Genomic DNA, 16,582 nt, shown 5'->3' with positions numbered 1-16,582 from the left:
GATTTTTAGTAGACTTAAGGTATGGAGATCCAAATTACGGAAAGACACTGTATCCGAAATACCCTTGGTCCCGAGCATTCTGGATAACGGGTCCTATACCTGTATATTTATTACAGGTTTAAAACCTGTATTAGAAGTAATAGTGGCATACCACAACTTATATTAAAGCACTTGTGGAACAACCTTGCGCTTTTATATGGTCATGTAACATCATGGTGACCTCTAATCCTTGTATTTCACAGCTAGGATTCTCAACTGCATCCAGCAGTACCTTTAGATGTAGCCACCAATAAGGTACGTAGCTTCCTTCATTCGAGTATTTGTCTATTTGTTACTATAGCAGGCTGTATACTAATAAAATCGCCAATATGAACATCACCATTTGTAATTACTGTTCAGTTCAGCTATTTCTAATAGCAAAGTCATGAAGGACATGTAGGACAGGTAAAGCCAAGTTAGAAAGTTAGAATGCATAATGTACTTTTAGCATAGAGCTCATACATTATATAAATATTATTTTAAACTAGCTGTATCCTAAGCATAATAATCTCAAACAAGGGAAAGTTGTGCTCACCATCAAATTTTGATCCATTAGGCTGTGGTGTAATGAGACTGTGATCACAAAATTCATATAGACAACAAGAGGTCCTCTACACTCACCCATTATCTGTCAAGCCAAGCGAGTCCGACGGGATTGCCACCCACAAGCACCTCACACTAGGCTGGAGGCTTAACCTGAGAGTGAGACAGGAAGCGCAGCAGTGGAGAGAGGCTGGAAGGCCAAATAGCGAAGTACCGTAGGAGTAAGCGAAGGCGTAGTCAAAACAGGTCCGGGTCAAGGCAGGCAGCAGGGTTCAGAAGCGGAGAGTCAGGCAGAGGGTCAAAATCACGAAGTTTCAAGTCAGAAGGAATTGCTAGGCATGCGAAAAGCGATAACCGAGCAAAGTGTGTTGTTTTGAATGGGTTTTTAAATCTCCCGCCGACGTAGCGAGCGTCATGACGTCATCGCGCACGCGTGCGTCAAGTACAAGCGTCGCGCATGCGCACGCGCTGGAACGCAAATGGCGCATGCGTTCCATTCGCCGAACGCTATGCGCTGAAGGGACTCGGCGGCGGAGCCGGTGAGTGCCCTTACATGGCCCCCCCCTTAGGAGCGGCCTCCGGACGCGAACCTTGCTTTTAGAACCATACTTGCGGTGGAACTTCTGTAATATCTCAGGTGCATGAATATTACGAGCTGGTTCCCAAGAATTCTCTTCCGGACCGTACCCCTTCCATTTAACCAAATATTGAGGTTGTCTCCCCCTTAGCCTGTAATCAAGGATGTCCTCGACCTCAAATTCTTCTTGACCGTCGACTCTGATGGGAGGAGGTGGGATAGGGACCCGTCCAACAAAAGAATTAGCAGTCACTGGTTTCAATAAAGCAGTATGGAAAACTGGATGGATACGCCAGGAATTAGGAAGCTTAAGCTGAAACGCCACAGGATTGATTTGTTTGAGAATCTCGAAAGGACCAAGAAAACGGTGACCCAGCTTCCGTGTAGGACAAGATAATTTAAGGTTTACAGAAGAGAGCCAAACCTTATCGCCTACTTTAAAATTGGGATCTTTACCTCTCCTTCTATCCGCGTAAGACTTGAAGCTGTCCTGGGCTTTTTTGATAGCTTCCTGCAGAGTTTTAAAGTTCTCTTTTAAAAATAATAACCGTTCTTTTACAGCAGGAACGGAGATTTCATTAAACGAAGAGGGAAAGATGGCAGGATGCAAGCCGTAATTGGCAAAGAAAGGGGATTGTTGGATGGAGTGATGCAAACTATTGTTGTATGCAAATTCCGCAAGGGGCAACAAGGAAACCCAATCGTCTTGACGATAGGAAGTGAAACACCTTAGATATTGCTCTAGGGTCTGATTGGTTCTCTCCGTCTGCCCATTAGTTTGAGGATGAAAAGCCGAAGAAAGAGACATCCTGATTTGCAAAGCTTGGCATAAGGACCTCCAAAATTGAGACGTAAACTGAGTTCCTCTATCAGAAATTATCTCATCGGGCACCCCATGCAATCTGACAATTTCTTTAATAAAGTATTCTGCGGTGGAGGCAGCAGAGGGAAGCTTGGGAAGGGGAATAAAATGAGCCATCTTGGTTAGACGATCCACTATGACAAAAATAGTTGTGTGTCCTGAAGACGGAGGTAAGTCTGAAATAAAGTCCATAGAAATGGATCCCCAAGGTCTGGAAGGAACTGGAAGGGGAAGCAGTGAACCCAAAGGCTTAGTACGTGAGTCCTTGGATCTAGCACAAATTTCACAGGACTTGGTATACTTAGTGCAATCTGAAGTTAATTTAGGCCACCAAAAGAATCTTTTGGCTAGAACAATAGTCTTTTTAATACCAGGGTGACCTGCCAACTTAGAATCGTGAATGGTACGAAGGGCCTCTAGACGAAGACTTTCAGGTACAAAAATTTTGTCCTTAAAAAAGAATAGTCCATCCTTAGAGGTCAAATCCAAACCAGAGGGAATGGATACTGAGGCTTGCCTAATCTGGTCAATCAAAGAGCATTGAATGAACAAAAAATTTTGAGGTGAGAGGACCATCTCAGGTGAGGTTGGAGCAGTTTCTTGAGTAGAGTGGATTCTGGATAATGCATCTGCTTTGGAGTTTTTAGAGCCTGGACGGTAGGTAAGATGAAAATTGAACCTCATGAAGAAAAGTGCCCATCGCGCTTGTCGAGGTCTAAGTCTCTTGGCGACACGGAGATACTCCAGATTCTTATGATCAGTATAAATCAAGATGGGGTGAGGACCACCCTCCAGGAGATACCGCCATTCTTCTAAGGCAAGTTTGATGGCTAGGAGTTCTCGATCAGCTACATCATAATTTTGTTCAGACTTATTCATCTTCCGTGAAAAATAGGCGACCGGATGAAGTGCTCCAGAAGCGGGAAATCTTTGAGAGAGAACGGCCCCCACTGCAGATTCTGACGCGTCGACTTCTAAAATGAAAGGTCTTGCCGGATCTGGATGCTGAAGGATAGGTGCAGAGGTAAATAGAGTTTTTAACAATTCAAAAGCGGATTGAGCCTGAGGTGTCCAGTGGAATTTCGTACTTAAGCTGGTTAACCGTGTAATAGGTAACATAATCTGTGAGAAACCTTTAATAAACCTCCTGTAGAAGTTCGCAAATCCAATAAAACGTTGGACGTCTTTTCGGGACAAAGGAACCGGCCAGTCCAGAATGGCTGAGATCTTTTTTTGGTCCATTTGAATTCCTTCAGCCGAGATGATAAACCCAAGGAACTCAATAGAAGTCTTGTCAAATTCACATTTTTCAAATTTAGCAAACAGTTGGTGAGAACGGAGCCGAGAGAATATTTTTTCCATATGGACTCGATGCTCTGTCACCGATTTGGAAAAGACTAGGATGTCATCTAAGTAAATAATAACAAAAACGTCCAAATAATCTCTGAAGACATCATTAACAAAATGCTGGAACGTTGCTGGAGCGTTACAGAGACCGAAGGGCATGACTAGATATTCAAAGTGTCCGTATCTGGTACGAAAAGCGGTCTTCCATTCATCCCCTTCTCTTATTCTGACCAAGTTATAGGCGCCTCTTAAATCAAGTTTAGAAAAGATCTTTGCTTCCCTGAGTCTTTGGAAGAGTTCCGGAATCAGAGGTAAAGGATACCTGTTCTTAATTGTAATGGAATTAAGATTTCGGTAATCAATGCAGGGCCTCAATGTGTGATCTTTTTTTTCCACGAAGAAGATTCCAGCTCCCGCAGGGGAGGTTGATGGGCGGATGAAACCTTTAGCTAGGTTTTCTTCCAGATAGCTACGCAGGGCCTTTAACTCAGGCTCAGCTAGGGGATAAATTCGCCCAAAAGGTATTTGGGATCCCGGAAAAAGTTCAATAGGACAGTCGTACTTTCGGTGAGGAGGTAGAGTGTCTGCTCCCTTTTTGTCAAAGACATCCAGGAAATTATAGTATTCCGGAGGTAGATTGGGAAACTTCTCTGACAGTCTCTCTGAAGAAACACAGCATAATTTTTGTAGATCAGGAAGAGGTAGACAATGAGTGCGGCAGAAGCTAGAAGAAAAGGTAATCCTGCCTTTATCCCAGTCCACTACTGGGTTGTGTTTGCGTAACCATGGCAACCCAACAATAATAGGTGAGAACGGGGAAGTTACCACATCAAAACTTAATTCTTCAGAGTGAATTTTATTTATAATGACACGTAAGGGAATGGACTCTTTCAAGATAGGACCGGAACTGATTGGAGAACCATCTGCTACTCGGATGAGGAGAGGGAGTGGCTTGGGCAATAGGGGGATCTTATGATAGTCTGCAATTTCAGAGTCCAGAAAACAGCCACTAGCTCCGGAATCCAGGATGGCCGGGAGCTCCAGGATCTTGTCTTCCCACTGTAGAGAGAGAGAGAAAGTGAGCAAGGGAGCGAAATAAGGCCGAGGCTCAGATGTATGTAGCAAAGGACCCTTACGAGGAGGAGATGGGCGAATGCGTTCCTCAGGGGATAGAGAAGGCCGAAGGGCACCAATTTGCATAGGTTCGGGCTCTGAGGATGTAGAGGGTCCGGAGTCAACTCGAATTGGCGGCGAGGCCTTTGGTAACACCCAGGATGACTGGAATTGACTGGCCTTTTCCGACCTCCTTTCTCTAAGGCGTTGGTCGATTTGAATCGATAATTGTATCAGGCCTTCCAGAGAGTCCGGGATTCCAATCCTAGCCAATTCGTCTTTTAGAAGGGAAGAAAGGCCAAGACGGAACTGATGTTTAAGTGCCGCTTGATTCCAATCTGTGTCAGCTGAAAATTTACGGAAGTCAATGGTGTAATCCTCCACAGGACGGGTTCCTTGACGGAGGTTCCTCAGGGCCGCTTCCGCTGTACCGACTCGATGGGGATCATCATACAGGACGGCCATTGCTTGGAAAAAAGCATCCGCAGTATGCAGGGCGGTGCTCTGTTGCTCCATTAACCGAAAAGCCCAGGATTGCGGCTGCCCCCGTAGTAGAGACATAACCACACCAACTTTCACCTGTTCAGTGGAATAAGTCTGTGGCTGGAGCATAAACAGAAGTTTGCAGGCATTAACAAAAGTTCTGAAAGCACTGCGTTCTCCAGAGAACTTGTCCGGTAACGGTATCTTGGGTTCTGGGGCTGTGGCACCTAGCGGAGGAGGAGGCATTGCCACGGGAGCAGGAGGCGGAGCCGGGAGCTGAACGGCCTGTAGTTGCTCTTGGACTTGATTGTAGTCCGCTTGGAGCTCTCTCACAGCGTGAGCAAGGGCGGCAATCTAAACTATCTACTGAATGGTAGTGTGTTGGGGGTATCCTTAATGGAGAAGGATCTAGGGGTTTTTGTTGATAACAAGTTGTCTAATTCCAGGCAGTGTCATTCTGTGGCTACTAAAGCAAATAAAGTGCTGTCTTGTATAAAAAAGGGCATTGACTCAAGGGATGAGAACATAATTTTGCCCCTTTATAGGTCCCTGGTAAGGCCTCACCTTGAGTATGCAGTGCAGTTTTGGGCTCCAGTCCTTAAGAAGGATATTAATGAGCTGGAGAGAGTGCAGAGACGTGCAACTAAACTGGTTAAGGGGATGGAAGATTTAAACTATGAGGTGAGACTGTCGAGGTTGGGGTTGTTTTCTCTGGAAAAGAGGCGCTTGCGAGGGGACATGATTACTCTGTACAAGTACATTAGAGGGGATTATAGGCAGTTGGGGGATGTTCTTTTTTCCCATAAAAACAATCAACGCACCAGAGGTCACCCCTTTAGATTAGAGGAACGGAGCTTCCATTTGAAGCAGCGTAGGTGGTTTTTCACGGTGAGGGCAGTGAGGTTATGGAATGCCCTTCCTAGTGATGTGGTAATGGCAGATTCTGTTAATGCCTTTAAGAGGGGCCTGGATGAGTTCTTGATCAATCAGAATATCCAAGGCTATTGTGATACTAATATCTACAGTTAGTACTAGTGGTTGTATTTATAGTTTATGTATGTGAGTATAGATTGGTAGGTGTGGGTTAGGTGTGCTGGGTTTACTTGGATGGGTTGAACTTGATGGACACAGGTCTTTTTTCAACCCTATGTAACTATGTAACTATGTAACTATGTAATCTGCTGGGTCAACGTGGCGAGAGGAGAAGTATCTTCCTCACGATCCATGGCTCGGTTATACTGTCAAGCCAAGCGAGTCCGACGGGATTGCCACCCACAAGCACCTCACACTAGGCTGGAGGCTTAACCTGAGAGTGAGACAGGAAGCGCAGCAGTGGAGAGAGGCTGGAAGGCCAAATAGCGAAGTACCGTAGGAGTAAGCGAAGGCGTAGTCAAAACAGGTCCGGGTCAAGGCAGGCAGCAGGGTTCAGAAGCGGAGAGTCAGGCAGAGGGTCAAAATCACGAAGTTTCAAGTCAGAAGGAATTGCTAGGCATGCGAAAAGCGATAACCGAGCAAAGTGTGTTGTTTTGAATGGGTTTTTAAATCTCCCGCCGACGTAGCGAGTGTCATGACGTCATCGCGCACGCGTGCGTCAAGTACAAGCGTCGCGCATGCGCACGCGCGCGCTGGAACTCAAATGGCGCATGCGTTCCATTCGCCGAACGCTATGCGCTGAAGGGACTCGGCGGCGGCGGAGCCGGTGAGTGCCCTTACATTATCAATATATATAGGCATTTAGTGCAGCTTAATGCACAACTTTCCCTTGTTTGCTATAGTTTATACAGGAACAGTGGCCAGCTCTATGTTGTGGCACCCACCCTTCCCAACTACAGCCAGGTGATCCCCAGCACCTACACACACAACTGACTTGCACCAAATTTTCACGGAAGTTTTGCGAAACAATTCACCAGTGGCAAAATGCGGAAATTTGCTGCGAATCCATGCCTGGCGAAAAAATTTGCTTATCACTACTTATAATGTGAGCAATAAGTGCTAAGAATTAGGGTTAATTAGCCCAGCATTCAAAATACAAACCCACCATGCTCATTATATATACATCTAATGTATGTATGTCTATCCAGGGTCGGACTGGGCCGCCGGGACACCGGGAAAAAGCCCAAACCTGACCCTTGGCGGCACTCCCCCTGCCCCACAGTTCCTCATCTGACGCATTAAATGTACGCGAGCTCAGGGTAGGACGTCGGGTGGGGGACCCTGCAGTTCCCGGTGGGCCCTGCACCCCCCAGTCCGACCCCTGTGTACATCTATATCTAATAGGTATCTCCATTTAGCATCATAAGCTTACTACTTCCAGGAGAGTGAAATGGGGTTAACCTACATGAACAGCAATAAATAACTGTTTCAGGTCTACTCAGTAAAAACTCCTCCTTTTACTATAGATGCATATCCATCTCCACATTATAAAGGCTATGCAATACTTGCCAATTGTAATATGACTAATTTATGACTTATTGTTTCCTATGGGGTAAACCGCACAAACTGCAAAATGAAGCATGTAATGGTTCCTTATGGAACAATGGAATTTATATTTAGCATTCTACAAATAGCAAACTATTGTGTGCTTGGGCATCATAGCATTTTTAATGTGTCACAAATCTTAGGGGAAATATTGATGCCTTTCTTCCTTTTGTTTCCAAGCCGGGCAGGTGGGAGTTCTGTCAGTGCCCTTGGGGAAGGGTAAGCTCCTTGAGGCAAAGGGGGTTGAGGCTGATCATGGACAGTCTTGGCCATAAAAGTGCATAGCCAGGTGGGAGCATTGGGATCCAGCACTTTAAATTACAGCCCTGTCAGTGTTGATCAGGATTGTTGCAGGACGGTATCAAAGGTTTTATATTGAGCTCCCAATCGACCAAATCACACCGCAGTCTTGCACACAACTGGTGTGGTGATTCTGGTTTGAAAAGGAGGGAGTCATACTCCGCAGTGAACAAAATATCTACTCACTTCTAATTGGCTGCCAATCTGTTCAGTTGACAGAATTGCTGCTTGCCACCCTAGAAAGAGGAATAGGGCACCTTCATGTTTGCTCTGACAGTGAGCAAACAAGTGAAAAGTGTAAAAATACCCTTTTAGGATTTGTTCCTGTTTTAAAAAAATCTAACCACAAAATAGAATTCAGAGATATTTCATTCAAACACAACATTCCTGCAGCTACCTTCATTTCTAGCATCTATATTTGGTATATTGTCTGTAATTGAATCCACATGCCTGCAGTTCTTACTGGTTAGCTGCTGCTTGGTCTTATATGCAAGCTAAATATCCCACACACAGAAACTAATGTAGCAATGTCCAATGAAAAGAGTAATGAACTGTAGATCCTTAAGAAGATGGCTAAAGGCCACGAAAAGTTATTAGCAGCTGATAAAAACTTCTGACTGTTGCTCTTATGCCTGAACAGTAAAAGCACTATGAGAACAAGGGTTCAGGTTGCTTTAAGTAATGATATCAATATAGATGTAAATATAAGCAAATAAGGAACACTATGTTAATAGTATATCCATCGGCGAATGTTTAGTGTTACTAGATGAACTTCATACATATAGGCTTATTCCTTCCAGTGCATAGCCCAGAAAAATGATTTCAATAGTGCCAACATATATCACACTGCATTATATATAATTCACTGCCTTAGTGGAACAATCTAAAGTCTCTATCAAATTTACGCACACTATGGTCAGTTTGTGTATGGTCAGAGGAACCAATTTACCTGCCTGTCACCTCAGACAGGGCCGTATTTATATATAGGCACCCACGGGCCTGTGCCTAGGGAAGCAGGTTTTTTTGGGGGGGCAGCACATAGGTGCCTATATATTAGATTTGTAAAAACAAATATGCCCCCAACTTGTGCAGTCATGTGAATGTTTTGCGTGACTTCCATTCCATGACATAGATGCGCGTGATGTCACAGTCACGCTGCGCATGACTTCACTTACCAGGCATGTAGATTTGGTTAAAACCAGACGGGTGGCAACCCTAGGTGAGAAAGCTGGTTTGAAGCCTTTGCAGCAATGCTGTTTTCCAGAAAATTAGCATAGAGTATTATAAGCTGTTAGTTTTCACTTCATATTGCACCTAGTGATAGAAAGAAGAATCCATTAAAATATGAATGTCTATATAAATATATATTTTTTTAAGTTCCTTTAAAGCTGCTTCTTACCTCCAAATTTAAGGACATTATAAAACACAGCAAATGATAAAGTTAGTGCTCCCAAATAGGACTGTGTTCACTCTACCATGAATTTTTCATATTTTTAAGTTCTGAAAATGCCTAATAATATTTAAACACATATGTATGCCTATTAATAGATAAAGCTTCATATATGTTGTTGTAGGTTCCATTGAATTCAAAATGAAATATATACTTATACTGACACGCATGCTTTACCTAATGGACCTATCATTAGAAAACTAAAATTACATCTCCCAGTACTTGGTCTTTTCAGATCTATTGCTAATCATGTAAAGAACAAAGGCAGAAACTGAACTGGATGAAGCAGATTTTAGAGGATTGAATTACTCTAGTCACAGCAGTTTCCATTCTGAAGAGCTTAGATACCACCAATACTAATGACAAACATATCCTAATTCTTCACAGGCAGCAAATACACCGCTAGTATACTGTACCTGCTTTCCCACATTGCAGTTAATCAGCGTTTTAGAGATTTATCTGTCAATCTCACACCAAAACAAATCTGGCTCACATCCATCTTTTTTTCTTCTTCGCTGAGCTTTAGTACTGGATTTTCTACACTATATATTTATATATATAAGCAAAGCATTTACTCGTGGACGGTGGAGGTGGAGAACGGGTGGAGCCTGATGGATTTTGGAAAAACTGCTGCCTCCCAGACAGAACACGTTCAGAGGACGGACGGCTCTCAGGGTGGAGTTACAGGGACATTCTTCTCAAGCATCTTTAATTAGCAGCACTGAGAGCTCCGGATGAAGCACTTGTCTGTCAGTTCTGCACTAAGGTCTGTAGCGTGTAATTGGTCTCCTGTCACTAAAGCAAAACCTGGCTGCACCAACTCACTGTAAATGCCGGCTGCAGCTCTCAGAAAGGGACCAAGGCAGCTAAGCAGCGCCGTTTGGGTTAAGCATTCCATCTACTTACAGTTATCCTTTGTGTCCTTATCACCTGCCTGCTAAGTCAGCTGGAACCGTGTGGATCAAGCCAAAGCATGGGAAGCAAGTGCCCTCAATAGGAAACTGTGCCCAGATCAGGGCAGAGCATGGTGTGGATAGTATTGTGGGCAACCCTCCAGCTCATCAAAAAGGTAGGCACGCTGTTTGTGTAACAGTGCTGAATTTAAGCAAGCAACTGCTTAAAGTGGTTATGATGATGATTTTTAAATACATTGTTTTCTGTTACAAAAATGCTTGATGTCTGTTATTTACTTTTAAATACTTTGTAATGAAATGAATAACAGAAATGCAGGGACTTTTCCAAATCGCAAGCTTTTGTGATATTTTCTTCCGCTTGCATAATTTGTCTGCCTTTTTGTATTTTTCACAGAGCACAGCCTTATGGACAGTGTTCTGCTTTATAAATTAACCACAATGCTTACAATAATGGAGTCCAGACATCTGTCTTGCCATTTTCAGAGGGGGTGAATGAGATCAGCTGGCAGTTTATTCTCATTGTGGTCATTTACAGTTTGAAAAACTAATCTCTGTGTTCTGCAGTCTCCTTCTATATCTAATATGACAGTTACAAGGGGGAATTAGTCAGATAGTATTAGCAATGCTAAGAGATAGAATTATAAGAGAAACTGTGTTCTCTGGGATGTTTCAGTCCTGGAAGGGTTAAACTTGCTAACAAATTATAATTACTGATTTGTCATTCATAGTTAATCTCAGGTAATGCCAGTCTGTGATTCTGCAGAACTGAGCTCCTGAGCAAGGAATTATAGGGTTATTATCAGGGAAACTGCCTGATGCCGAGTGAATTGCTGATTTGCTATACTCTAGGTAATTGCAGTGTGATCAGTAACAAATGGGAGCTGGAATACTAAATGTGCTTTACTTATGCTTTAGCTTTAATATAAAATGAGACAGATACATAGAGCCACTAAAAGATACATTTGTACAGTATAGGAGTTTCCAAAATAGAATATTATTATAACAGGCAAAACTAGTTGGATTTTTAGACTTGCTATAAATCTACATACACACATGCCTGGCTTTAAACTTCTACTTTGGATTTTGGGTTGAATGGTGAATTGCTGGTGGATCTGTAGAGTTCATTGTTCACTTTGGCCCCATGCATAATTGCAAACAATTGAAAATCATTTTCAGCTACTTTGCCACTGGGCTAGTGTAATGACTAAAGTTTTTAGTGTGGTTTGAGCAACCTTATTCATTGGCTAGAATTTACTGAGTGGCAGCATACAATGAGCTTTTCTGTTTATATGAACTGTGGAATAATTCTATGCAGTTGGTCATTTTAATTACCTGCTGTATTCTAATGGGCATATGTTTCCTGGGACAGAGTTCCAGGGCTGTCACTTAATGTTAGGGCTTGGAGGCACATGCAGGAATGGAAGGATACAACTGCAGGGTGGGAAATGCTCTTAAATGGATCAATTTTTAATGGATCTCCTTAAAAAAGGAGATTTTGAGGAGACATATAAGGAGGCATTATCAGGAAATCAGTGTCAATGTGCCTTATTGCCTATTGCCTAATTAGTGATCTGGATAACCCATTTCCACAAGACAGATCAGGAACCATCAATTGTATTGCCAACAACAAGCACAGGTGCAAAGAGCAGAGTCTGTAAAACACAGAATATTAGATCTGTGATTCTGAAACACACAAGAGTACACCCCAATAGAAAAAAATGGAAAACACCGGAAAGGGTTAAAGGGTCATTTATCAATGACTTTATAAAGTATAAAATGTATAACGATATAGTCATCTACTTTAAGTTTATTTATATGAGGCCCCCATGAACACATGCGTGCAGTACCAAAATTTAGACCTCACCACTTGTGTGTGCAATATAAACAGCTGATGTTCTGACTCTGACTCTGTAATAAGCAGTTCATATAAGGAATTCCATTAATTAATTAATGGTCAGCTTATTGTTGGGGGTCAGTGGAGTTTGCCCTAAGTTTAAACCCTACATTCTTTCCAACACTAATCTGCGCTGTCACCGCTTGATAGGGAAGTTCCACAAATTTTTGCATATGTTACATAACCTGTGTAAGTTTAGGGGCCCAATAATCTTTCCGTGGGGCACAAAACTAGTCAGTAGTAGTTCAAAAAAATAGTAAAAAGAATTAATGTGCTAATAAGTTAATACATAACCCAAAAGAGAGGGAAAATATCCTGACTTCCATGTGTGATGTATGAAGAGCAATTATTGTAAATCCTTATTGAAGGTAATACAATCCTTTTTAGTTTAAATGATTTTTATCAGACTTGTGACCTATATTAGTATATTTAGCAGCATAGTCATCTATATTACGGAAAGATCCATTATCCAGAAAACCCCAGGTCCAGAGCATTCTGGATAACAGGTCCTATACCTGTATCTCTTGGTTAACAAGACACATGTCTGGCCTTCTAGTCTAGCCTAAACCTTGGGTAAGATAGTCTGTTCCATGTTCTATGTTCTTTTGTCTCCTGAGTAACAGCTGCAGCGACAAAGCCTGCTTACCCATTGTACACACTGTCCAAACATGAGGAGTACAGAGTAATTGTGTGTACTGCATATCTGTTGCGGTGGATAATGAGTTATATGACATTTTGTCACATTGCTAAACTGTATAAACCTTAGATTTGTGTCACATTACCTTGAGCTTTTTTTTTGGAAAAAAAACAGCCACATCTTGTATTTTAAAAGGGTATTTGGTGAATATTTAAATGATGCTCCACATTTCTGGTAAAAGCAGGAATAGAAGTAAACAGTGTCTTTTCTTTTTGTGGTTTATATAGCGATTTTATATTTCAGGCTATGGAGATACTTAAAACGGATAATGTGCTGAGTTTAAGATTTACCAGAAAAAATAGGTTTAGCAAGAAAACAAATGCGTGGGGCTAATTTTTTTATATTGAACCACTTGGCAGCAAGATGCTTTGTTGGCTGCCATGTCTCTGCTATATCACTATATCTAAATTGTTTGTGAATACACTCAAGACTGCCCAGGTCACTTATCTGGCTTTTAAATGATATTTGCTGACTGGCAATTGGGAATTAAATATCATAAATAAGATTGTATAACTAAACTATTATTAAACAGATATCTGACAGACAATATTTAAGAAAAAACTCTATAATTGTATTTATTGAATATTCTACACTTGCAGTGGTTCTCCTTACAGTAACGTGTCCTTAAAACTGAGAGAGAATATTCTTTATAAATATTTAATACTCTTTCAATCTGACCATGCTCAAAAGCATTCTGGAAGACAGTACTTCAAAACAACATCAACTGTTCATAAAGGATGTGTTTCACCAATATTGGAGTATCAAGGAAAACTTGTCCCTCTGACCTGGATATTATACAACACCATATTTTAGACCTTAGCAGGCTGTGGTGTAAACTTAAGAGGTGCCCTAGATAAAGTAATGCCAAAGACTCATTATTTCCCCTTGACATTATTATAGCATGTGGTTTTCTGGCTGCTAAAATTATGTCCACATGGCCCCAGATGTGCAGTTAAGGGTAGACTTAGGTTCCCCAATTTATTGCTTAACAAAACCCATACCTAATTCAGCTCTTAACAGAGACAAGTTAGTAATAAATAATTGTAGCCACTACCCATGATATACACTGCCTAGGTAAACTCTGACAGACAATTCGCCATTCTAGATTGTTCCTCCTAAATCAAGCCATATGGGAGTTATGGAAATTAACAACCACTACTCAAAACAATAGAAAAGTTCAACTGTATATTATAAATGATCTCATATTGCTTTATTTACTCACATTCTGATGTGTGATGATGATACTGCCTTCCACATGTATCCAATTATAGCTATACCTTAGAGCACATTATGGATGCCATTAATTGGCTAGAGAGTTACTATGGGCCACTGCACTGCCAGTATTCCATGATCCCACCTCATGCTCACAAAGCACAGAAACTGTAGAGATAATGCATAAAACTATAAATACAGAGAAGGGAAAGTGACTTGAAATAAAACTTTACTGTTGGTATCACTGGTTTAATATCGGAAATCCTACTATCTGTTCTTCTGCATAATTGTTACGTGAACAAATCACTGCAAACAGACGATAAATGGCCTGTAGCTGAGACGTATTATATGAACGGCAAAGGAAGCTGTTAGCCACATGAAATCAAATTTATAGTCAAGGTATAATCTATACTTGATATGTAGTTGGCTAGACTAATGGTACCTAAATCTGTCCTCAGAACCCAGAATAGTACAGGCTGTCTGGATATTTATATTAGAGTAAAGGTGGTTGATATAAATGAACAGATGGATACATCAATATTACATCTAGGCTGCTTTGACTATCCTCAAAGTGCACAGTGCATTGACCTAGCCCTTGCGTGCAAGTTTGTAAATCAATAGTGTAACCAATATACTTAGGCAAGATGTTTTGAAATAATGTATAGATTGTGCATTGATTGTTAGTTTAGAATCATGTATGCCATATATGTTAATGTATTTTGGTGTACCAATGCATATATTATTATCCATTCATCCTCTTTTCACACAAGCAACTGTTGATGTAACAGTTTTGCAGAGGAACAGATGGTGGGATTTTCCTGACAGTGTTGCCAGTCTGAGGGAAAATACTGTTTCCATCTGGTTTTCGGTTGTAATTCTTTTTGTTATGACGAGCCAGTAAGGTGAAAGCCCACAGGGCATTTAATCACTATAAGCTTGTTGATCCTTATGTCAGAAGGTACGAAAAGCATGCGACTTGTTACTGGTGAATGCAATTGCTCCCTGATGCTTAAGGGCAGGCAGATGTTTCTTTGAACTTATCATGACTATTTTAAATACAAAGGGTCTGTCACAGAAGATATGGAACAATGCACATTTTAACTAGATGTGATTTTTTTTCAGGAGGGTTTAGTGAATACTGATGTAAAGAGACACTAAACTGCTTTCTTGCAGAACTGCGATCAGTGCAGTGGGATACCTGTGCCAGATTTGATTTGAAGTATCTCTTTGTAGATGCATGGAGCTTCTTTTTGTGCTCCTTCTTTAATGTTTCCCTTGACCATTTATGACTCACCATTTCCCCCCACTGCCATCAGGCAATGCCTCTTGGTCACAAGGCTGCGCTGTACTTAAAGATGTATATGGCAGGGACGAGACAAAACCAAAACTGCTAATATTTTTAAACGATATAGAAGCCTTTCATGGCAGTTTTTGCCCACCAAATTATCAGTGGTAAACAAATGCTGTTGGCTGCAGACAGGAGCAAACCAAAATATGAAAGTAATTAAAAATAACTGGTAAGAGGAGAGGGTTTACTTCAGAGATACTACTATATTGCATATAAATAAGGTGCTGTGTAGCCATGGGGGCATCCATTGAAGGTGAAAAAATGAGAATAGGCACAGGTTACATAGCAGATAATGGATACACTCTGTAGAATACAATGGTGTTTTACAGAGCTTATCTATTATCTGCTATGTAACCTGTGTCATTTAGCCCCATTTCAGTTTTCACAGCTACCCCAATGGCTACACAGCAGCTTTGTTTATATAAACTATAGTAGTCTAACTGAAGCAAACATACCAGTTTACCGGCATGGTGTAATTACTTCAATACACTTTGATTTTTTTGGTGTTACTGTTCGTTTAAGCTTATGTTGTATATTAAAAATGTACTCAGTTCTCTAGAGACAGCATGACAATGTATCTAAGTGCAGGTGTAACTTGTTATTATTTCTGGTCTCTCTGCCAAAAGCTACCTTTTAAATTAAGTTTGAGAAACATTGTATCTTCAGCATTCAGTGAAGTATGTACACTCAAATGTACACACATTTTGAATACAAATTCATTTTTTGCATATAAATACTCTTGTGTATGCATCCTTATATGTTTAGGTTACAGTATATGTCGAAAACTGTGCTTCCTTTAAACACAATACTCATTTGGGCAATGCATTCCTCTAAATGCCAGAAACTTTTAAAAAATAGCAAGATACTGAGTCTCCATGTAAACAGACTAATTTGGTATGAGATTTGTTGACCTCTATCTGTTGGTTCCACAAATTCCTTAAAAATGTCAAATTTCAGTGTGTCCTTCTTAATATGGGAACAGCCAGTAGTACGTTTTCTGTAAAACCAATTAGCAACAAGAGAGATCACATTTTCTGATTGTCTCAGTAATAAATGAGTGTGACTTCAGTTAAAAACCCTTTGGTGTCTAAATGATGTAAAATTGAGGTCAGCTCTTGGACCAGGATGAAGGGAAGTGTCTGCTGATAAGTATGTACTGAGTGCTCTATATTTAAGGACATCACAGGGTCACATAGCTACAGCAGACTTAAAGGAAAAGAAAATAGCCATGTAATTAGGACATCTCTTTGTCTAATGCTATGCCCAGTATATTACTTAAAGAAGAAGTCTCTCTATCATAAAAGTGCAATGGATATTTAACACGT

The 16,582-nt window shown here is 41.2% G+C and overlaps 1 protein-coding gene across 2 annotated transcripts in view; it reads left to right on the top strand.

Moving 5' to 3' along the window:
• Nucleotides 1–9,736: 9,736 nt before the first annotated feature.
• Nucleotides 9,737–16,582, top strand: part of frmpd1 (FERM and PDZ domain containing 1) — a 72,890-nt gene continuing 66,044 nt past the window's right edge. For both annotated transcript variants that reach the window (XM_031906620.1, XM_004910895.4), the window contains exon 1: nucleotides 9,737–10,261. The gene's annotated coding sequence lies outside the window, so the exon portion shown is untranslated. The remainder of the gene's footprint in view (nucleotides 10,262–16,582) is intronic.

This window comes from Xenopus tropicalis, chromosome 1 (genome assembly GCF_000004195.4).
Source record: "Xenopus tropicalis strain Nigerian chromosome 1, UCB_Xtro_10.0, whole genome shotgun sequence".
Lineage (NCBI taxonomy): Eukaryota > Metazoa > Chordata > Amphibia > Anura > Pipidae > Xenopus > Xenopus tropicalis.
This window is presented reverse-complemented; position numbering and strand designations above follow the sequence as displayed.